The following is a 25,481-nucleotide window of genomic DNA, read 5'->3' as shown; positions in this document are numbered from 1 at the left end:
GATTATTATTCTATTATTATTTTAATGATTTATTATCTTGCCAGGCTAGAGCCAAGTTGGGAATCTGCCCTTTATTACAAAGTCAAGTAGAAAATTTGCCAAATTGAGAATTTTAATATTTACTAATTAAAATTAAAATTTGAATTTAAAATCATGAAACAATTGTTTTATGATTTTTGGATTATTATTTTATTATTATTTTTTTCATGAATTTTCATCGTGCCAGGTTAGAGCCAAATTAGAATTTTCTCGTCTGAGTAGTGAATAAAGTGGAAAATAACGTAGAATTATTTAGAAAGGGTAGAAATCAGAAAATAGCCGAAGAACTACTTTTTCCAAATATTATTCATTTTGAATTAAATTAGTGTCACAGTTGATTTTTCAGCGTGCCAGGTCAGAGCCAAGATGAATTTTTTTTATCGAATTTTCATATACAATAAATTAGCCAAAATGTACCAAAAAATGGAATTACATTTTTTTCTTCGTTTCCCTTTCGCTTTAGAATTTATTTCATTACTTTGCCAAGTCAGCGCCAGTTTACGAAATTCCTCTCCAAAAAAACACAAACCCTAATAATTTGATTATTTTTTTTTATATTAAAATTTAAAATACCTGTAAACTAGTATTTCCAAAGACAAAAAGACAAATCGCTACTGTTGTCTGACCATAATTTCCGTTTCTACTTAAAAAAATTTGCTGATTTCCAGCTCAGAGTGAATTTTTCAAAAATTATTTTTCCTTTAATTTTTAATGTCTTTGAAAAAAAACCAAAAGGGTAAATTAATTCAGATAGTTTAGTTCATTCACATTGTCTCGGCGAAGAAAATATATTTTTCCAAAGAAAAATGAAAAATAAAAGGAAGCACACTATTCAGAATTGTGAATTTTTATTCTAAGGGTGCTTAAAATTGTTTTAGAATTGTATTTTTGAAATATGAAATTTTTCTGACTGTGATTGCCTGTCACCACTGGCAATTCCACTAGGTAAACAGTTTGTCCGGCGGTGAATGCCATTTTCTACTACTGGCAAACACCAAGGGGATTTAAAATTTACGAATATTTGTTATCGAAGAAAATGCTATAAGATTTGTTTGTCTGACGATAAAAATTTCTTTACTACTCGTTCGAATATTCAGAAAGAAAGAAAAAAAAAAAGAATTTTGATCGCTGTCGATGGATTTTTTTTCCACTTGTAAATATTAACGAACCTTTTTGTATATTTTTAATGAAATTTCAAATTATTTAATTATATTTAAAATTTAAATTAATACAATTAAATGTGAAATTCTATTTAAATTAATAGAATTAATTTAGAGAAATAACATTTTCCTATAGTCTTGCTATAACCGGTCTTTTACTACTGAAAGTGACTTGAGATTGAATTTTCTCGTCTGTATTAATAGATAGTTAATTTTTATTCACTGTCTGACTGAATCTACTGTTTTACTACTGAAATAATACTCAGAGGAAAAAATTGACATTAAATCTCGTATTTAATAATAATTATTAACTTATATCTCAATTGTCTGACTATGTTTTACTCTTTTACTACTGGAACATTTCAAACGAAAAAGAATGTAAAAACTCGTATGTATTGGTAATTGAAAGTTTTCTACTTATTGTCTGACCGTACCTACTCTTTTACTACTGAAAACCCTGAAATTAAAAAAAAATCTCGTCTGTATTAATAATTGGAAATTATTACTCGTCGTCTGACCGTATATCATCTTTTACTACTGAAAAATTTTTAAGTTAAAAATTTACATAAAATTCTCTGTCTGTTTTATTAATGTTTATTCCTCGTCTGACCTTATATACTCTTTTACTACTAAAAATCCTAAAATTAAAAGAAAAATCTCGTCTGTATTAATAATTCGAAATTATTACTATGCTCGTCGTCTGACCGTATATACTCTTTTACTACTGAAAAATTTCTAAACCTAAAACTTACATAAAATTCTCCGTCTATATCAATAATTGTTATTTCTCGTCTGATTAAATCTACTCTTTTACTACTGAAATAAAATTCTCTACGAAAAAAATACAAAGAATTGTCTCGTACTAAAAAATAAAAAAATTTATAAAAGTCGTTTAATGTCTAATTATATTAAAAAAAAATCCGTCTGACAAGACACGACTTTTACTACTGATTTTAATTTTAAAAAAAGAGAAATAGCTATAATTTCGAATTTATAATTGTATGTCTGACTATACTACTGATTTCTTCTACTGATTTTCGTTAAGAAAATAAGAGTAAGAGAGTATGAGAGAGAGAGAGAGAGAGAGAGAGAGAGAGAGAGAGAGAGAGAGAGAGGAAAAAAATTAAGTTTCATTATATGCAATAGAAGATTTCGAAGTTTCTTTATATAGAAGAAAATTCTCTATCTTGAGATGCAAGAAAGGTTAACCGTCAGTTATCGATCGGAGGCACTGTCACATTCGCAGGTGGCACGCGTGCCTAGTACTTACATAAGCGTCACGTGATTTCCTCACGAGGGAATTTTATCCGCGAGAGAAATTCCAATTCCTCAAGGAGTGATGGAGAGGGTGTTCGTAGGGAACCATTGTGGGTGGGATTGAAGGAGAGAGGGGGGGGGGGGAGAGGGCGAATACGTGAAAGGAAGTGGAAGAGTAGAAAAAGAAATAAACTTTTGGTGTAACCAAATGTCGAAGAGAGAGAGAGAGAGAGAGAGAAAGACAGAGAAAATAGAAGGAAAGAAAGAGAGAGAGAGAGAAAAAGAGAGAAAAAATAGAAGGATAGAAAGAAAGAAAGAAAGAATCGAGGGAGAGAAAGAGAGATAAAGAAAATATAAGTAAAGAAAAAGAGAGAAAAAAAATAGAAGGAAAGAAAGATAGATAGAAAAAATAAAAGAAAAGAAAGAGAGAAAAAAATAGAAGGAGAGAGAGAGAAAGAAAGAGAAAAGTAGAGAGAGAGAGAGAATAATATTTCGCGTGACACTCTCCCCCCACCTTCGTCCTGTATGCCCAATTTCTTGTAACCATTTTACCCCATCACTATCGCCCCCCCCCTTACCCCCCAATCTTCCTGTCAACACTATCCAAGTTCGAACTCAAAATGCACACGTACAAAATGACAAGGATAACTGCGCGTCTCGGACGAATGCATATGGCGGAAAGAATTTATTCGTGCGCATCACCACGTACGAGTATTCTTTCCTACTTTCCATAAAATTCCGATGAATCCTGAATGTCCACTTTCGAAGCGAATGTCCATGTCTAAAATAGTAATAGGATTCGAACAGACACACACACACACACATTTTTTAGAGATAATTAAAAAAAAATTGACGTCCTCATTTTTATTTTTTTCCTTTTGTTTTTTTTTTTATTTTCGAATTATTATTTATTATTATTTAATATTGATATTAATTGCCTTTTTTATATTTTCGAATTATTTACTATTTAGTTAAATTGATATTAATTGTCTGTTGGTAATAATTGCTTTATCAATCTAAATTATTATTACATTATTTTATAACTATATTTAATTTTTAATTTAATTGTAATATTTTTTGTTATTTAAATTCTAATTATTTTGAACAATTTCTTTTTATCAATAAAAGTACCAATACCAGACAATAATTAAAAAAAAATATTTTCCATAATTAATTCTTGAAAATCCTTGAAAAAAGACATGATAAAAACATGAATGCCAAAAATAAATATTTGAAAGCAATTTTTCAGTTGCAACTATTATTATATTATTTTCTAACTTATTTAATTTTTAATTTAATTCTAATATTTTTTGTTATTTAAATTCTAATTATTGTGAATAATTTATTTTTATCACTAAAAGAAGAGTTAGAAAAAAAATAACCTCATGTCTGACCAAAATTATTCTTACTACTGAAAATAATTGTTAATTCTAATTTATAACTATTTTATGTAGCAATACATTAATTCCAGTCAGACAAAAATTATTTTTTCAAATATTTCCTCATTTTCTAAGGATTATCAAATTGAGACAAAAAACGATGCAAAAATGTTGCGAAGCAACGTTTTTATTCGTTTTATGTTTCAATTTGATATCCTTAGAAAATCTGTGACTGTTAATATATAATTTGTTATGTAATATATATTATAATTATTTAATAAATCGCTCAAATGATTAAATATTCGGTATAAATATTTTTTATTAAATGAAATCTTGTCTGACTAATCCTTCTGTTACTACTTAAAACAATTAATTATTAATCATTCACAGTGGATTTAATACTAATTTCTAATTAATAATTCTGTTAACTAGTTGTATTATTTTAAAGAAAAGGAATTTTTTGGGAAATAATTTTTGTCTGACTAAAATTACTGTATTACTACTTAAAATAATTATAAATTAGAATTAACGATTATTTTCAGTAGTAAAAAAAAATGTTGATCAGACAAGAACTTATTTTTTTCAACTCTTCTTTTATTGATAAAAAATAAATTGTCCAAATTGGTTAGAATTTAAAATAGTTAGAATTTTTTTAAAATATTAGAGTTGCAATTATTTATTTTCAGTAGTAAAAGCAAATTTGGTCAGACTTGAGCTTTTTATTTTCAAACACTTGTTTTATTAAGAAAAAATATATTTTCTAAAGTAATTACTAATAGACGTTACTTTACACAAAAACAAATTTAGAATTATAGTTATCAATTATTTTCAGTAGTAAAAACAATTTTGATCAGACTAGAGTTCAATGTCAATTATTTTTAGTAGTACAAACAATTTTTATCAGACTAGAGTATATTTTCAAATTCTTGTTTTATTGAAAAAAATGAATTCACAATAATTATAGATTTTAATTTACAGAGGGAAATTTTAGAATTACAAATTTCAACTTTTTTTGTGCGTCAAAAGTTGAAGAGTAATTTTTTTGGCTGGCCAAAATTGATGCTGTACTACTTAAAATATTTAGTAGTTAATAATAAAGAACAATTTATAATTAATTACAATCAATTATTTAAAGTGCTTGTGTCACTTTTTCAGAAGTTGAACATTAGAAAAAAGTTTGTCTGACCAAAACTAATGCAACTACTGAAAATAATTTTCACTTAATTGTAATTTCCTATTAAATAAATTTTCTAAGTAGTAGAGTCAATTGTTGTCAGACGTAATTATTTTTACTCCCAACTTTTGCCTAAGCAGAATTAATCGTATTTGTTTAAAATAATAAATAATAATAAATTGTTAATTATTTCTTTCAAGTAGTAGTATTTAACATTAGTCAGACAAGAATTGCCCAAGAATAGTTTGTCTGACTAAAATTTAATGTTACTACTGAAAAAAAGTTTCTAAACAAAATTAATTCTTAAAATAAATAAATAAATTTATTCTTAAAATAATAATAAATAATTAAATATGTAAATTTTTAATTATTTTCAGATTTTTCAGTAGTAATATCCATTTTGGTCAGACTTCAAAAAAGCTTTTTTCTAAACGTTCCTTACCTTTCTATTCTAATTACAGGTTAATAATTCCTAATATTATAACATTCATGATATTTTGTTATCACTTTTACTATTATAACTATATTACAAATTACAATATAATGAATATAATACTTTACATTATAATTATGTAACAATGTAATAAATATAATACTTTACATATTAATTATATTACAATATAATAAATATAACACTTTACCTTATTATTAAATATTATTATTATTATTTTTAGGGTTCGTCCATAAATCACATAAATATTCAAGAGGGAAGGAGGGTCCAGCTACATTCCTAAAGGTAAATAAAAAAATAAATCTAATATATGTAAAAAAATTTTACGATGACAGGGAGAACCTTTTTTTTAAATCAGTTTTATTTTTTTCTATCAACTAAACTCTATTTACCCATAATTCCGATTAAAAGAGAATAGAGTTACATTTAGTCGATGATTTTACGATAAAGGAAATAATAGTTCGGAGATGATAGAGAGAGAGGGGGGGGGGTTAATTTTGTCAATATTAGCTCTCACTCTATTAGCTCATCCATAAGATTGAATCCTAATAAACGGAAATCCATTATTTTGTCAATATTTGCAGTTTTTACCATTAGTTTTCTTTTCTTTCTTTTATTTTTATATATAAAGAAATAAGGAAGAATAATTTTTTCTTTTTTACTTTGACATTTTGTTTTTTTTCTTTCGATATTTAATTGCGAGTTATCTAACTTTTTGAAGCCGATTATTATCACTGCATAATTTCCCACTGGGATGTTAAATCCCACACTAAATTCACTTCATCCATCATATAACCACAATTTTTCAACCCTCCAAGTAGCATTCCATCCCCTCTCTTCCTCTCTTCCTCTTTTTTTCTTCCTCTCGGTCTCTCTCTCTTCTTCTTTCGCTGTGTCCCTCTTTCCCTCCTTTTTTTCTCCTACGTTCAAAAATTAAAAAAAAAAATTCTCATCAAAATTTCAATTATTTTTAAAAATAATAAAATTCTTCTCCAAATTTCAATTATTTTCAAAAATTTTAATGAAATTCTTGTCAAACATTATTAATTATTTTCATAAAATAAGAAAAATTTCACAGGAATTCAATTATTTACAAATTTCTTTTATAAATTTCTCGCAATAATTCAATTATTTTCATGAATAATGAAATTTTTATAGGGATTCAATTATTTTCGTAAATAATAAAATGTTGTTTATAGGAATTCAATTATTTTCATAAATAATAAAACTCATTGCAGAATTTCAATTATTTTTAATATACAATTTTAATCAAATTCCTCGAAAAATGTAATTATTCCTAAAAATTACATTAAAATTCGTCGAAAGAATTCAATTATTTAAAAACTTTTTGATAATATTATTTATAAGATTTGAATTTTAAGAAACATTCAATTCTAGTAAATTATTTTTTTGCACTACAAATTATTTGCAGAAATTTAATTATTTTCAAAAATAATAAAATTCTTCTTAGAAATTCAATTATTTTTACAAATAATAAAACTTTTCGGAGAATTTCAATTATTTTTAATCTTAAAAAATGTAATTAGTTTAAAAAAATTTTGTTAAAATTCATCGAGAGAATTCACTTATATAAAAATTTATTTGATAACATTTTTTACGACCATTCAATTAATAAATTATTTATTTTTGTATTTAAATAATTGAATTCTAGTATAAATTTCTAATAAAAATTTATTTTCATTTCATAAAAATAAATTTCAGTTAAAATTTTACTTAATAAATTGAATACTAAGAGCATTTTAGGATCAATTTTTAGACATCATTGAATTTAGAAAAGGTTTAATTTTAAAAATTGGCAAAATTTTAACTATTTTCATAAATTTTCTACAATTCAATGATTTTCAATATCTACTATTTTCATATAAAATTTTCTCAAAGAATTCCATTATTTAACATAAAATTAATTATTTTTCTAAATAATAAAAACTTCACAGAAATTCAATTATTTACAATTTTTTTTTATATAAATTTTTTCGCAATAATTCAATTATTTTCATGAAGAATAACATTTTTACAGGGATTCAATTATTTTCACAAATAGCGAAACTCATCGCGGAATTTCAATTATTCTTAATACAATTTTAATCAAATTTCTCGAAAAATGTATCTAATGATTTTTAAAATTTTTTCTTAAAATTCGTAGAAAGAATTTAATTATTTAAAAATTTGTTGATAAAATTATCTATGAGATTTGACTTTTAAAAAACATTCAATTATTCAATAAATTATTTATTTCTGTAATTAAATAATTGAATTCCAGTATAATTTTCTAATAAAAATTGATTTGAAAAGGAATTTCACTTAAAATTTTAGACAATAATTGAATATTAAATTTATAGAAATTTTAGAAATAATTGAATTTTGAAATTTATGTTTTTGAAAAAGTTTAATTGATTTTTTTTATATTATTTAAAGTTTTTATTTTCAAATGTATATTTAATTGAAGAATTTACGAATAATTGAAATTTCGTAAAATTGAATGTTGTAAACAAATGGATTTGAAAATTGTCAAAGAATTTTTTTCGAAAATTAATTGCTTTAAGAAAGAATTTTAGTTAAAAATTTTTAAAAATAATATTAAATTTGAAAGAAGTTAACTTTATTTAATAATAAAGTTAAATTTATTAAAAAAATAATAATTGAATTGAAATGATAAAAAGAATTTTGAAAAAGTACATACAATATTTTCAGTAGTAACAATAAATTTTGGTCAGACAAGAACTTATAATTTTCAACTTTTCTTTTATTGATAAAAATAAATTATCCAAAATAATTAGAATTTTAATTAAACAAAAATATTATAATTGCAATCAGTTAATTATTTTCAGTAGTAAAAAACAAATTTTGGTCTGACTAGAGGTTTTCATTATCAAACACTTGTTTCATTGAAAAACAAAAAATTTGTACCAGAATAATTAGATTTTAATTTACAGAAGAAAATTATAGAATTATAATTAATTATTTTCAGTAGTAGAAACAAATTTGGTCAGACTAGACTTTTTAATTTTGTAACACTTGTTTTAAAAAAAGATTAACTAAAGTAATTAGACATTAATTTACTCACAAAAAATTTAAATTATTATACAATTTGATCCAGTTTGATACCATTTTGAATTAATTATTACTACCAAAAAAAATTATACATTAGAATTAAGAATTATTTTCAGTAGTAACAATAATTTTGGTCAGACAAGAACTTATTTTTTTCAACTCTTTTTTATTGATATTGAAAATACCAATTTTATCAATTTACCATCTTTAATTATTATAAAACAAGAAGAATCGATTACTCCGAGTCTTCGACTCGGAGCGAACGATTTCTTCATGTTTTATAGTTTTAAAAAAATTAATTTTTAGTTTTAAGTAAAATTTTCTCTTATTTGACTAGGAATGGTTAAATTTTTGTCACTAATTGATCCGTAAATGGTCCATAAATGGTAATTTTTCATTTTTGCTCCGGAAAGTCAGTATTTAAAATATTTTTTAATTTTTTTACTGATTCGAGCCCTGCATTGGTTAAAAATTAATATTACCCGCAAGAAAATTAATACCACCTTTTTTTCTACGATCTCCCTGTTTCCTTTTTTTTTTTCCTTGAAGCAGAAGAAAAACTTAAATCTCAAAAATCATTTTCTCTGATATCGTCAAGTGGCTTTTAATTTTTCACCTAACAAGAGAGTGTGCTACCGCATTACCATTGTGTAATGGAGAACATGAACGTCCAACTAAAGAGATAAAAAGAAGAGGAGAAAGAAGAAAGTTTCAGTGACAAGAAAGTAGAAAAGGGAAGGAGAGAGAGGATGATGGTAATGGTGATGGTGATTGCGATGGCGATAGCTATGCCAATGTTGGTACGAATGGTGCGATGGTTGGTGATGCGCGAGGACCAGGGGTTGGAAAAGAGAGAGAGAGGAGAGCATTCGTACATAGGTATGTACATGGGGATTCCAGTTTAAAAATACAAATGGAGTATTGAGCTTTGGAGAAACGTGCTAGTGGGCGATGGAGAGGGGTGAAGATGGGTGGCTGAAGAGTTGCAAGAGAGAAAGAGAGAGAGAGAGAGAGAGCGAGGGGGGTGAACCTGACGGAGGGCAATGTCGGGACTGGGGTCGGTCGAGACTACTGGTGGGGAGATATTTCAAAAATCGAATATTGATCAGACCTGCCAATCCTATCCAATGTAATCTCCTACATGTGTAGGGGGTACCTACCTAACGCACTGCGTTTGTATTTGTGCTAGGGACCGAACACTTTTCTCTCTCTCTCTCTCTGTATTTCCACATCTACATACCATTTTTCTCCCCAGTGTGTGAATTTGAATCCTCCTATCGGTGACCTACCCACACAGTTTGGCAGAATTTTTTAACATTCCTCATGTGCACGTGTGGGTGTGAGTTCAATTTTCACATTTGTGTGGCCGCCATCCTGTACATGTATTTGGTTCAATTTTCTCATTTGTGTTGGGGATTTGAATTTGTTTGCGTACTCACATATATATGAATGTGTGTGTATTTCTTCACTTCATCTTAACGTCGAAACGCTTGCATGTGTGTTTACCCTTCTCTTCATTTTAAATTCTCTGTCTCCTTCTCATTCTCTCTTTCTTTTTTTTCTCTTTTTCTCTCTCTTCTCTCTTTTTGTCTTTTGTCTTTTCTCTCTTTCTGTCTTTTCTCTTTTTCTCTCTTCCTGTCTATTCTCGTTTTCTCTCATTTCTCTCTTTCTGTCTTTTCTGTTTTTCTCTTTCTTTCTCTTCCCTTTTCTCTTTCTTCTTTTTAAAAAGGAGAAAAGAGAAAGAAGGAGAAAAAGAAAAGAAATTTCTTTCTTTTTTCTTCTTCCATTATCGCTTTAGCTCTGTCTTTGTCTCGACGCGAATTTTCTTCTTCTCGTGCAAACTAGTGTCGAGCGAGAGAGATGAAGGTGCCTGTGTACAGGTTTTACTGCCAGGACATTTATACTGCTCGTATGTGTCTTTAAAGTTACGGACGCGAGACATAAAGGGCGTTGTTTAATGATCTTTGAGTATAGAAAAAAAGGAAGAGAGATACTTGTCTCTTTTTTTCTCTTTTAATGATGTCTGTATCAAGAATTCACTCGTTACGAGACTCGATTGGGAATTTTTTTTTTTACACCTCACCTCTTGCTTATTAATGAATTTTATTTTTATTAATAGTTTTCTTTCTAAATGTATGATTAAATACATTTTTTTCTGTTTATTAATATAAATACTACACTAAAAAATACTGTGAATAGAAAATACTGTGATTTAATGTGATTTGTGCCATTTTCATGTAATTTGGTACTTGATCGAATTTCAACCTATTTTTATATTTTTATTTTTTTTATTTTTTTTTTTATATATATTATTTTTTTTTATCAATTATTTTCAGTAGTAAAAACCAATTTGGTCAGATCAGATTTTTTAATTTTGTAACATTTGTTTTATTTAAAAAAAATATTATCTAAAGTAATTAGACATTAGAATTTGGTAGAAAATAGAATTTGGTACCATCTTGATCCAATTTGATGACATTTTGATATTATTTGGTTTGAACTTGATTTAGTTGATACCATTTTGCTATAATTTGGTACCAATTTGATCTAATTGGTACTATTCTCATATAATTCGGTACCAACCAGATCCAATTTGATAAGATTTTGATATTATTTGGTTCCAACTTGATTTAGTTAATATAATTTTGCTATAATTTGGTACCAATTCGATCCAGTTCGATACAATTTGATACCATTTTGATTAGAATAATTTGGAACAATTTTTAATCAATTATTACTATTTAAAATAATTATACATAGAATTAACGATTATTTTCAGTAGTAACAATAATTTTGGTCAGACAAGAACTTAATTTTCTAATAAATAATTGGTACAATTTTCATATAATTCGGTATCAACTTGATCCAATTTCATGTAATTTGGTACCAACTTGATCCGATTCAATACCATTTTATATGATTTAGTACCATCTTTATTCAATTTGATACCATTTTTATATAATTTAGTACGAATTTGATTCAATTTGATACAATTTTAATTAGGATATTTTGGTACGATTTTAAATTAATTATTACTTTTAAAAATAATTATAAATTAGAACAAAAAATTATTTTCAGTAGTAAGAATAATTTTGGTCAGACAAGAGGTTATTTTTTTCTAACTCTTCTTTTATTAATAAAAAAAAATTATCCAAAATAATTAGAATTTAAATTTTAAAAAAAAAATTAGAATTACAATTAGTTAATTATTTTCAATAGTAAAAAAATATAGTCATACTATGGGTTTTTATTCTTAAACACTTGTTTTTTTTAAATGATAGTTTCTAAAGTAATTAGACGTTAATTTACACAAAGAAATTTTGATCAGACTAGGGTTCAACGTCAATCAATTAGAATTATAATCATCAATTATTTTCAGTAGTAAAAACAAATTTGGTCAGACTAGAGTTTTCAATTTCGTAACATTTGTTTTATTTTAAAAAAAATGTTATCTAAAGTAATTAGACATTAATTTACTCATAAAAAGTTAAAATTATTATCCAAATTGATACCATTTTTATATAATTAGGTATTTGATCAAATTTAATACCATTTTGATAAGGATAGTTTGATACCATTTTGATATAATTTGATACCATCTTTGTTCAATTTAATTTCATATTGATATTCTTTGGTACCAATTTGATCTAATTTGAAGCATGTTCATATAAATAATTATTGGTACCATTTTCAATTAATTATTATTACTTAAAATAATTATAAATTAGAATTAACGATTACTTTCAGTAGTAAAAATAATTTTGATCAGACAAGAACTTATTTTTTCAACTCTTCTTTTATTGATAAAAATAAATTATCCAAAATAATTAGAATTTAAATTTTAAAAGAATATTAGGATTGCGAGTAGTTGATTATTTTCAGTAGTAAAAACAATTTTCGTCAGACTAGGGTTTTTTATTTTCAAACACTTGTATTATTGAAAAAAAAAAATATATTATCAAAATTTTTTAAACGTTAATTTATACAATAAAAAATTAAGAATTATAATTGTCAATTATTTTCAGTAGTAAAAACAATTTTGATCAGACTAGGGTTTAATGTCAATCAATTAGAATTATCATCATCAATTATTTTCAGTTGTAAAAACAAATTTTTATCAGACCAAAGTTGAATATTTCCAAACTCTTGTATTGAAAAAAATATATATATCTAGAATAATTAGATTATAATTTACAGAGAAAAATTGTAGAAGTATAATTTAGTTAATTATTTCCAGTAGTAAAAACAAATTTGGTCAGACTGGAGTTTTTAATTTTGTAACACTTGTTTTCAAAAAAGATTAACTAAAGTAATTAGACATTAATTTACGCACAAAAAAATTAAAATTATTATCAAATTTGATACTATTTTTATATAATTTGGTACCAATTTGATCTAATTTGAACCATGTTCATATACACAATTTGGTACCAACTTGGTTTTTGGATCCAATTTTATCTAATTTTTTATCATATATTGTTCGAAATTGCCAACACATTGATCTGAATTTCGGTACCAACTTGATCTAAATTTCGGTAGCAATTTGAGCCAACTTGAAAGGAATTATTCACACCCGAACGCTTTCTTAATAAATCACGTCACTTTTGAAAAAGTGGAGAGGGGGACAGTCCATCAACTATTATCACAACCAACGTTAAAAATAGGCGCCAAAGTGTGGACCTGTATTTGACACACTTCTGTCCAGTACAGTTCTAAAAAGAAAAAATGAAAGAGAGAGGGAGAGAGAGAGGGAGAAACTAATAAAGTTAAATGACAATTCATAATAGTTTTATATATACGTTGCAAGTGTAGGTAATTTGAAAAAATCCACTGCGTCATTTTCGTAGAGAAAATGAAAAAAGTAAAAAAAAAAAAAAAAATAGGAAAAATGTAAGAAAATTGTTCGATAATAAAACGAGGAATAAGTCAGCATCTCATTCCCAAGACTCTTTTGGATTCGGAAGAGGTCATTTGGTAACACCCTTTAGCATATACATTGAAGGGGGAAGATAGCGTGTGTGTGTGTGTGTGTGTATGCTCTAAGAAGGAAATTTTACGTGTGTGTTTGGAAACGAGTGCGAGAAAAAGAAGGAAGGAAAATGAGAAAAGAAGGAGGAGGGAGGGGGAGGTGGCTCTCAGATTACTCACCCTTATATATGGGAGCTGTGGACGCTAAGGCAGTCGGGGTGGGTGGATCAAGGGGATGTAAGGAGGAGGGGTGAAATCTTTTAATGGCAGCCATCCAACCACCTCCGTCCGCTCTCTCTTGCAATCTCCCTTAGCCTCTTTCTCTCTCTTCTCCTCTCTTTCTATATATATAGCGTATTAGCCATTCTTATGTCCACCGAATGGTATATACTATACACACCACCCGATCCCCTTATACTGTAATGTTAGAGGGGCAACCCTCTTCGTTTCGCGTAATCGCATTTTAAATTTACCCGCCGCGTTTGTGTATACGCGTGCATGTTACATTAACGGGTGTCCGCGGGGTTTGAATGTCGTTTTCTTTAAATCCGTTTCTTCAATTTGCCCAAGAATTTCAACTCTCCCTCTATTTTATTTTTTTGATTTCTGTTTCGTTTTCTTCTTCATTCTTTTTTTCTATTTCTTTCTTTCTTTCTTTTTTTTTATTTAATTAAATAAAGCACCTTCGTGGTGTAAAGTAAATTACCTTAAACTATAATTTATCATTTCTATTTTTTAATAAATTAGTAAATTTGTAAAGTCTGACCAAAAGTGTTTTTACTACTGAAAATAATTGACAATATTGTAATTCTAATATTTTATGTCATTTAAATGATAATTACTTTAGATAATTTATTTTTAATAATAAAAGAAGAGTTAGAAAGAAATAACCCCTTGTCTGACCAAAAGTGTTTTTACTACTGAAAATAATTGCCAATTGTAATTCTAATATTTTTCTTTCATTTAAATTCTAATTATTTTGAATAATTTACTTTTATCAATAAAAAAAGAGTTAGAAAAAAATAACCTCTTGTCTGACCAAAATGATTCTTACTACTGAAAATAATTTTTAATTATAATTTATAATTATTTTAAGTAGTAATACATTAATTCCAGTCAGGCAAAAATTATTTTTCTAAATATTTCCTTATTTTCTAAGGATTATCAAATTGAGACAAAAAACGAAGCAAAAATGTTGCGAAACAACGTTTTGATTCATTTTTTGTCTCAATTTGATATCCTTAGAGAAACTCTGTTAATAATAATTCTGGACTTCTGGTACTAATACTAATTACACTAATTTTAAGCTTTATTTTTTTTCCTTTTATTTATTTTCCTAAGATATTTTTTCGACAAAAAAAAAATGGTTTCATTAGGAAAAAACTTTCGATTCGGCCCAAAATACCGTTTCAGTAGTAAATTCGATTTAAGTCAGACATTTTTTTTTTTTTAATGAATTCTTTTAGTCGTAAAAACTATAAGGCAGAAATTTACATTTTGAAAATGTTTTTTAAACTCGATTCAGCTAACGAAAACCTTTTTTAGACAGAAAAGGCGTTTCAGTAGTTATTTCTGTTTTAGTCAAACAATTATTTTTATATTTTCAAGTACATTATTTAAACTTTAATTTATAATTTCTAGTTTTTAATAAATTAGTAAATTTAGTAACCCGAGAAAGTTAAAAGTAGTATAAGTATTGGTACTAGTATTATTAGAAAAATAGTTTTTTTAAGGATATTAAATTGAGACAAAAAACGAATCAAAACGTTGCTTCGCAAACATTTTTGCTTCGTTTTTTGTCTCAATTTGATAATCCTTAGAAAATAAGGAAATATTTAAAGAAATAATTTTTGTTTGACTGGAATTAATGTATTACTACTTAAAATAATTATAAATTAGAATTAAAAAATTATTTTCAGTAGTAAGAATAATTTTAGTCAGACAAGAGGTTTTTTTTCTTACTCTTCTTTTATTGATAAAAATAAATTATCCAAAATAATTAGAATTTAAATTTTAAAAAAATATTAGAATTACAATTGGCAATTATTTTCAGTAGTAAAAACACTTTTTAATCAGACTAGAGTTTATAATTTTCTAACAATTGTTTTTTTCAAACAAAATATATTATCTAATGTAACTAAATATTAATGTACACAAAAAATTAGAATTTCAATTTATAATTATTTTCAGTAGTAAAAATAATTTTAGTCAGACTAGAATTTTTCTTTCAAACTTGCTTTATTGAAAAAATACAACTAGAATAATTAGATTTTAATTTACAAAGAAAAATTATAGAATTAAAATTTTCAAATTATTTTCAGTAGTGGAATCAATTTCGATCAGACATAATTTAGAACAAAAGATTCGGCTGACTAAAATTGATATTACTATTTAAATGATGCGTTATAAATTAACAACTGTTTTAACTAGTCGAACCAAATTTTATGCTGCAAAAATTGAAGAATTGTTTCTGTCTGACCAAAATTGATTGTACTACTTATTTTAATTTTTAAAAATATGTAAACAGTTTTAGATTTTCTTTCCCCGCAGTAAAAAAAAAATTTACTAAACAAACAATAAAATATGAACTCAGTTTTCTTAAGAGTGTATTAATTTGATACCAAAATGTATTAATTTGATACCAAAGTGTATTAATTTGATACCAAAGTGTATCAATTTGATACCAAAATGTAGATATAATTATAGAAAATTGATATAATTATTTTTGTATCAAATTCATACATTTTACTATCAATTTGATACTTTTAAGAAAACTGTTTTAAACCAAAACAATCGCAAAGTTTTTTTTCATTCAAACAAAAAAAAAAAAAGATCCAAAGACAAAAAAAAACCCCCTAACAAATTACATCATTTTCATTTCATCATCACAAAGCAGTTTAACAAACTAAAACACAAAATAATATTTCTCCAAAGAATATTAAATTTAAAATAAAAACTCCATTAATAAAAAGAAAAATCACAAAAATAGTAAAAAAAATAAAATAAAATAAAGAAAAATCTCTCACTTTGATGCATTAAAGTACCAAGAAAACTCGTAAATGCTGGCGAAGGATAGGGGTGGTGGGGCGGGGGGGGGGAGGTTAAGAAAGTAAAGAAGAGTGGGGAGAAGGCAAAGGTTAGAGGGTTGAGGGATAAAAGCTGAAATTCTTCGAGCTAAAAGCATCCTCGTTGCTAAACTTGAGAGCGATTAAATTTTCTCTGCTGTCTCCTAGAAAAAATATCCAGCATGAAACATTTTCTTGTTTTCTTCCTCTCTCTCTCTCTCTCTCTCTCTCTCTCTCTCTTTTTCTCTCTCTCTTCTGTCTTTCTTTTTTTCTCTTTATATATGTGTATATATGGAGAGAATGAGGAAAAGAGAAATATATATATGGAGAGGAAGAGGAAGAGAAAAGAGGGAGAGAGAGAGAGAGAGAGAGAGAGAGAGAGAAAGAAGTGTCGGACAGAGACAAAATACTGTCGTCTTATATGCCGGTGCAAATAAAACACTAACAAAACACTGGGTGGCGCCCCTCGCGACTCTCGAACCACCTTGTGCCCGGCCAGGCGACCCCTTCTTAACAAACGAGCCACGACACCCCCCCCCCCCCACCTAACCCCCCTTACTTAATGGATCCTCACATCCCCATTTTAGAGTGGGGATGAAGAACTCTGATAGTGGAGGTGTGTGTATGACGTCATATGTGTTCCTTAACAGAGAAAAATAGAGAGAGAGAGAGAGAGAGAGAGAGAGAGAGAGAGAGAGAGAAATGCTCACACACAAAGTGAGATTCGAACACGCATACCGTCAAAGGCTTCTTTCGGGAAGATAGGAGATAGGAGGGAAACACCAAGAAGAGAATGGAGGAGAGGTAAATCCATATTTTACACCAGAATCCACCCTCCCTTCCCCACACCCCCTCTCTGTATTCTGACCACCCTTTTCCTCTTCCTCCTCCTCTTGTTCGTCTTCAACGAACGCCTTTACTTGTTTCGTTCGTCTAGTGTCCCCCTGACCATCCCCACCATACTTACAAAAATCCCCCTTAAAGATCACGCGCCCGACGTGTCGGAGACTAAGGGAGGGGGGGAGTTAAGATGGCTCTCAAGCGACGAAAGGGGTTCACAGAGGGATGCTGCTTTCGACTGGACCCTCGTATCCAATTATTCTTTCTTTTCTCGGAACATGATTCCAACGTATACCCTTTTTTTTGTGTGGACTTGAAAGTGATAATACTATTTTTTTTCTCCTTTATTTTTTTTCTTTCTTTTTGCTTCTTATAGATGATGAAAGACGCAATTATGTACCATTCATATTAGAATTAATTTTTTTTTCTTAGGGTTTCTCTCTCTCTCTCTCTCTCATTTTCTTTCATTTACTTTTTTTTTCTTTTTATGAAATTGAAAGAACCGCTTGACATGCGATATAGATTTTTAAACACAAAAAAGAACAGAAAAAAGCAATTTGTTTAAGATTGACGGGTTTTTTAATTAAAATGCAGTTTTCTTTGCGCTTATCAAGGAATGATTTTCCCTTTTTTGTATTATAAAGGATAAGAGACGGTATTTTTCGCTAGAATGAAAAAATTCTTAGAGCATTCTTGACATTTTTTTTTTCCCTCGTTCTTTTTAGTATTTATACTGTTGATTTTTTCTTCTTTATAAATTAGAGATGTTGATGGAAAAAAATGTTTATAAAGGTGTGATAATTTTATTAATTTTAGTAATTTTAGTAATTAATGATAATTCTGGAAAATTAGTTGATATTTCTATTTACTGTCATTTTATCCCACTTTTTCCTTTTAGGTTTTGTGAAGAAAAGAATTTCAGTAGTAAATTATTTCACAGTAAGACCATTTTTCCATTTACTTTTTCAAAATATTTTTCTAGTATGAAAAACTGTAGGTCAGATATTTATTTAAAGAATTCCAATTTAGTTAATTTCTTTCTAGTCAGCTAATTTTTATTTAACATTTTAAAAAAATTTTCTGTGTAGTAAAAGCTATAAAGTCAGACATTTAGTTCTCTAAGATGGTTTTTTAAATAAAAAATTGATAAAGTTTGAACAATTTTTTATTGAAAAAAAAATTATTCATTGGACCGAGAAGAAATTCCAGTAGAAATTTATGTTTTAGTCAGACATTGTCCTTTGTCATAATAAACAATTTTCTTAGTAATAAAAATTTTAAATTAAAATTAAAAATTATTTAAATTTATTTTTGAATAATAATAATATTTTATTTAATAATATTTTTTTAAATTATTTTTGAATTTAAAAAAAATTACAGTAGTTAATTATTTTTCAGTCAGACAATTTTTAATCAAACTTTTAAAATATATTTTTTAAGTACTATAGAAACTCTAAGTCAGACATTTAACATTTGACGATGTTTCTAAAAAAAAATTGTTTTGGTAGAACAATTTTTATTTTCCAAATAAAAGAGTTCAAGTAGTAAATTATTTTACAGTAAGACAATAATTGTTCGATTTACTTTTTCAAAATATTTTTCCAGTAGTAAAAACTGTAAGTCAGACATTTATTTTTCTGAAATGTTTTTTAATACAAAATTGTTTCAGTAGTAAATTCCGTTACAGTCAGACAAAATTTCCAGTCATTTTTAAATTTTATGATGAATTTTCTAGTAGTAAAAACTGCATATCAGTCATTTATTTTCGAATCTAAAATAAAATTCCAGTAGTTAATTCTTTTTTAGTCAGACAAGTATTATTCAAGCTTTGGAATATTTTTCTAGTAGTAAAAACTATCAGCCAGACATTTAATATTTGACGACGTTTTAGAGAAATTGTTTCAGTAGTAAAAACTTTGATATGTAAAGATAAAAATTCCAGTAGTAAATTATTTCTTAGTAAGACAATTTTTAAATTTACTTTTTTAAAACATTTTTCTAGTAGTAAAAACTTTATGTCAAACATTTATTTTCCTAAGATATTTTTTTGACAAAAAAAATAGTTTCAGTAGAAAAAAAAACCTTCATTTGGACCCAAAATACCGTTTCAGTAGTAAATTCGATTTAAGTCAGACATTTTTTCTTTTTTAATGGATTCTTTTAGTCATAATAAATATAAGGCAGATATTTATATTTAAAAATGTTTTTTAAAATCGATTCAGCTATAAAAACCTTTTGTTCAAATCGAAAAAAAGTTTCAGTAGTAAATTTATTACTTCTTGGTGGTAAGAAATTTTTTTCAGTAGTAGTAAATTCTGTTTCAGTCAGACAATATTTGTTTAACATTTTAACAAAATTTTGTGTTAGTAAAAACTATAATGTTATTTAATTGTCTAAATTGTGTTTTTTTTAAAATTATTTCAGTAAGTAGAAATCTTTTAAATAAAGATAAAAAAAAACTTTAAGTAGTAAATTCCGTTTTAGTCAGACAATATTATTATTTTCTTCAGTTTATTTTTCTAGTAGTAAAAACTATAAGTCAGACATTTATTTTTTCTAACAAGTTTTTTGAATTAAAAAATGTTTCAATAGTAAAAACCTTTTGTTTCGAGACAAATTACCGTTTCAGTTGTAAAATCGTTTAAAGTTACTTTCAAGAAAAAATTTAAACAAATGTAAACAAGAAAAAATGAAACAATAAACAAAATAAATATAAAAAAATTGTATAAAAAAAATTTTTTTTTAAATTACTATAAATAAAAAAGTCCCTCAAATAGCCATAAGAAACATTTCAAAAGTTATTAGTCAGCTTGAAACCTAAAAAAAAGAGAACTAAAGTCAAGAATAGAAATTTAATATCAGAGTGGAACGAAATATTTATTTGGAAAGCGAGGAGACGCGTCGTTGGGAAAACGAGCAACGGACGTTTCTTTAAAGTCACAATAGAACAGTAAACAGGAGAAGTGATCGATAAAAAAAAAGGGCGATCGCCTTCAACCCCATCCTTTTGCAATGTTCCAAATCCCGAACCCCTCTCTTCGATGAGAAACGAGCCCTAAATTTATATCGGAATCGAACTATTGATCTTGGCACGCGCGATGGTTGGCCACGCACTGATCTTTACAATTTTAACGAACTCATACCCCACCCCCTCCAAATCCCCCCCTCATCCCTCCTTATGTTACAATCCCTCGACGACCCTTTGGCTTTTCCCGAAAGTGTCGTCCGCGATTTATCATCACGACTCATGATATCCACTATGTATACATAACATTTATTATTTACATTTATATAAACGAGAACGAATTAATTAATACGGATTTTCAAACCAATTTTCACACTTGATTGGCTGAAGACTTAAATTTTTCCCTCATCGGTCAGTGTCCATTTCTGTTTTAACTAAAGCTCTCGCATCTATAAACAAGACTAATCGTATCCAAACTGGACAATTGTCTATATATTTAATCTAGAGATTATATCAATTTTTCAAAAAAAAAAAAATAAATAAATAAAAAATTAGTTCTGCTCGAGTGGTAAGCACAGAGGGAGGGAGGGTGGAAAAATTAAAAATAATCATCATTAATCAAATGGATAGAGGAAAAAAAAAATGAAGGGCGTTTTTTTTATATTTTTTTCACGAAATGGAAAATCATAAAAACGTGGGGAAGATTATTTTGATTGGATTATTCTCAGTGTTATTGTCAATTTATATTAATGAGTTATGTATAATAAATTTTGGGGTGAGACTTCATAATAATGAAAAATTTTTTTTTTCCATATAAGTGCATTACGTGTATTGGGGCAGTTTTCTCCCTATTTCTCTATTTTTATTTTCTCGTTGTTATAAAATCAAAATATAAATTAAAGATGAATTAAGGATCAATTTAAAAATTCTAAGGGTGTACGAATTATTTTCTTTTTTTTTTTTTTGATTTGATTTGATAAATTGAAAATATCTTGTCTCTCGATCTGAATTAGTTTTCAATCATGGAGGGCAAATAAGAAAAATCATTCACATATTGATGATTGAAAATTAAAATTATTTTCTTCTATCGAGAAACGAAACAGAAAATGTTTTAATTTTTAATGAAAAATATTTTAGTAGTAAACTTCTGTTTAGTAAGTTCAACTAATTTTCTATAATTATTACTAGCAACAATAACTAACTTCTTACTACCTTTTTTTTTAAAAATAAAATTAGCAATTTTAAAAATAATAGAATTTAAAAATTTAAATTTTTGTTGAAAATAGTAAAAAAAAATTCAATTTTGGAGAAATTACAAATAATTGCAGAAATTTAATTATTTCCAAAAATAAAATAAAATTCTTCTTATAAAATTCAACTATGTTCAAAATTTGTAAAAAATTCTTGTCAAAATCCCAATTATCTTTATAAATAACAAAATTATTCTCCAAAGTCCTAAGTTCAATTATTTTCAAAAATAAAATGCATTTTTCTTATTTCAATGATTTTCAATATCTACTATTTTAAAGAAAATTTCCCAAAACGAATTCAATTATTTAAAAGAAATTTTAATAAAATTGTATGCAAAATTGCAAACATTTAATTATTTTCATAAATAATAAAAATTTCACAAAAATTCAATTATTTTCATAAATAATAAATATTTTTTTTAGGAATTCAATTATTTTTATAAAAAATAATTTAAAATTCTAGAAAATAATAATTGAATTAAAATTATGAAAATAATTTTGATGATGTTACAGGAACAATATTCTTATAATATAAAATAATAACAAAAAAGTGAATGAATGAAAGAACATTCAAATTTTTATAGTTAATTATTAATTATTTATTATTAATAATAAAACCTGAAAATTGACCTTTGTAACCAAAAGGTCAAAGAAACTTATTGAAAAAAAATATTTGATCTAAAATTTTTACCCCTAAACGACAATTTTTAAAGAATAAAAATAATTGTCTGACTAAAGTAGAATTAACTACTGAAACTCTTTTTCGATTTGAACAAAATGTTTTCATAGCTGAATCGATTTTAAAAAACATTTTCAAATGTAAATATCTGACTTATAGTTGTTACGACTGAAAGAATTCATCAAAATAGGCAAAATGTCTCACTAAAATCGAATTTACTACTGAAACGGTATTTTGGGTCCAAACGAAGGTTTTTTCCTAATGCAACAATTTTTTTGTCGAAAAAATATCTTAGGAAAATAAATATTTGACTTACAGTTTTTAATACTAGAAAAATGTTTTAAAAAAGTAAATTTAAAAATAGTCTTACTAAGAAGTAAATTTACTACTGGAATTTTCATCTTTCCGAACTAAGGTTTTCACTACAGAAACTATTTTTTTAAACTTCGTCAAATATTAAATGTCTGACTCATAGTTTTTACTACTAGAAAAAGATTCCAAAGCTTGATTAATAATTGTCTGACTAAAAAAGAATTAACTACTGGAATTTTATTTTTGATTCGAAAATAAATGACTGCACTTGCAGTTTTTAATACTAGAAAGTTTTTCTCATAATTTTAAAATAAATAACTAAAAATTTTAACTAGTTGACCTCTTTTCTTTCAAAATTAAGCATTTTTCTACTAAATTTTCTTTTAGAATCATCGTAAAATATTAAATGTCTGACTTACAGATTTTGGTAATTAAAAAAAATATATTCTAAAAGGTTGAATAAAAATTGTCTGTCTAAAAAAGAATTAACTTCTACTGTAACTCTTTTTCAAATTCGAAAACAATTGTCTGACGTAGTTTAAAATTTTTATTACCAGGAAAATTGTTAAGTATATCGAAGGACAATGTCTGACTAAAACGGAATTTACTACTGGAATTTTTTTCAGACCTAATGAATAATTCTTACTACTTGATCAATTTTTGATTACAAAAAAATCTTTAAAAAGTAATTGTCTGATTTATAGTTTTTACTACAAGGACAAATTTTTGAAAAAAAATAGTAAAAATACTGTATGACTAAAAAGTAATTTATTACAGGGACTAAAATTTACCACTTGAACATTTTTCTTTACTAAAAAACATTTTAGAAAAGTAATTATCTTTTACTACAAGTATTCTTACTACAAGGATAATTTTAAAAAGTGAAAATATTGTCTGACTAAAACGGAATTTACTACTGAAACTTTAAATTCGATTCAATTTCTTACATAAAAATACAAATTATTTATTAATACAATTTATTTTATCAGATCGACAAGAATTATAAAAAAAAATACTGGAATAATTTTAACCTTCAGTTATTTCGAAAAACGAGAATAATTTTCCACCAACTAATATAACAATTTCTACCAGTTAATTAAATTTTATCCTTTCGCTATTTCTCAATAGCACTTTAAAAAACCAATTGAATTCAACTCTAACGATTATGGACGAGACAGTAAAACGAAGGATACCTCTTCCTTTTTTTTTTTTTTTGATGGCATTATGGCAAAGTGTGTGCCACATGTAGACCTTGAAAAATAAAATTTCTCCAATGGTTTTTGAAGGTGGTTTAAAGGGTGAGGGGGGAGGGAGGAGGAGGAAGGGTCCTAATAACCCAACTAAAACGGAAACGTTGAGATCTAATCGCAAACGACTGAAAAAAGTGGTATAAAAAAAAGAAAGAAAATGGTCGCAATAGGAATGAGAATTCGCAAAAATTGGCATGGTTTTATTATGCAACCCGGACGTTAAGGTTAGGGTCGTCTGATGAGTCGACTTGGAGGTCCTCCTTTGGGAAATACTCATCGCCACCCTCCCCCTCTCTCTCTCTCTCTCTCTCTTTGCACATCAATAGAGAAACAACCTCCCCTCTATTATAGGGAGGAGATTTCTCTCTCTCTCTCTCTCTTGCTCTATATACAATTTTTGTTATAGGTATGCCGAAAATATACACCCAACCCATTTTATACTAGTTTTTGAGTCGAGTTTCTGAAGTGATCAACTAAAACGATTATCTTTCGCCGATGACTTCAAGCGAACCAGATAAGCATTTTTTATGCTTTATCGTTTTATGGTTGGTACGCGACGTCGATATGATATCCCGAGGCGATCTTCACACGAGGTCACATACTACCAGGATTCTAATAGTTAGATTGGGTTTATTTCACTGACTCCTTCTGATTTTATTTTCATCGCTTTTTTTTTCTTTTTTTTTTTGCTCTCCTTGAGTTCATTTTCTTAAATCCCTCTTTATTGAAGTTTACCTCTAGGTATTCAGTTACGGTTCTTTCTCTCTCTCTGTCCCTCTAAGTTTTTTGCTCCCTCTCTTTCTCTAGTGCTCTTTCGATTTTTATTAAAAAAAATTATCTTCTCTGAATTGCTTATTCGTTTGGCAAATATCACGGGATTAATTGAACACATTTGCATTGATTTTTCTTATCTATTATTAGTCTAGTGGTTTTTATTTCAAATGGAATTTTTACTAGGTTCTACCTAGTAGTATAAATAATAAAAAAAAATTATTTATTGTTAGATGTTTTTTTAAAAAACAATAGTTTCGGTAGCGAAAATATTTTATTTGGACTAAAAAACAGTTTCAGTAGTGAATTCCGTTTTGGTCAGACATTGTTTTACTTATTGTTTGAAATTTTGCTAGTAATAAAAATTTTAAGTTGTCTATTCACTTTTTAAATACTGTTCAAATACAGTAAAAAGTTTTTTTTTATATTCAAATAAAAAAAAAAAGAAAAATTTGGGTTGTAAACTCTTTTTTAGTAAATTATTTCTCAGTAAGAAAATTTTTATTTACTTTCGAAAAATATATTTCTAGTAGTAAAAACACTGTGGGTCAGATATTTATATAAAGAATTCCAATAGTTAATTTCATTCTAGTCAGATAATTTTTAATTAACTTCTTGGAATATTTTTTCAGTAGTAAAAACTGTAAAGTCAGACATTTAGTTCTCTAAGTTGTATATTTAATAAAAAATTGATAAAATAGTTGGGGCGAAAAAGAAATTCCAGTAGTAATTCACTTTTTAGTCAGACATTGTCCTTGGACAAAATTAACAATTTTTCTTGTAATAAATATTTTAAAGTACGTTAGACAATTGTTTTCGAATCTGAAAAAGAGTTGCAGTAGTTAATTC

At 26.6% G+C, this 25,481-nt stretch overlaps 1 protein-coding gene across 1 annotated transcript in view; it reads left to right on the top strand.

The window, feature by feature from the left end:
- The window catches only part of LOC122502283 (tyrosine kinase receptor Cad96Ca), a 340,229-nt gene that overhangs the window by 155,831 nt on the left and 158,917 nt on the right, over nucleotides 1-25,481 (top strand). The window contains exon 4 of the mRNA XM_043612239.1: nucleotides 5,684-5,745. The gene's annotated coding sequence lies outside the window, so the exon portion shown is untranslated. The remainder of the gene's footprint in view (nucleotides 1-5,683; nucleotides 5,746-25,481) is intronic.

Source organism: Leptopilina heterotoma, unplaced genomic scaffold, assembly GCF_015476425.1.
Source record: "Leptopilina heterotoma isolate Lh14 unplaced genomic scaffold, ASM1547642v1 Lhet_225, whole genome shotgun sequence".
NCBI lineage: Eukaryota > Metazoa > Arthropoda > Insecta > Hymenoptera > Figitidae > Leptopilina > Leptopilina heterotoma.
Note: the sequence above shows the minus strand (reverse complement) of the source record. Positions and strands in the feature narration are given on the sequence as shown.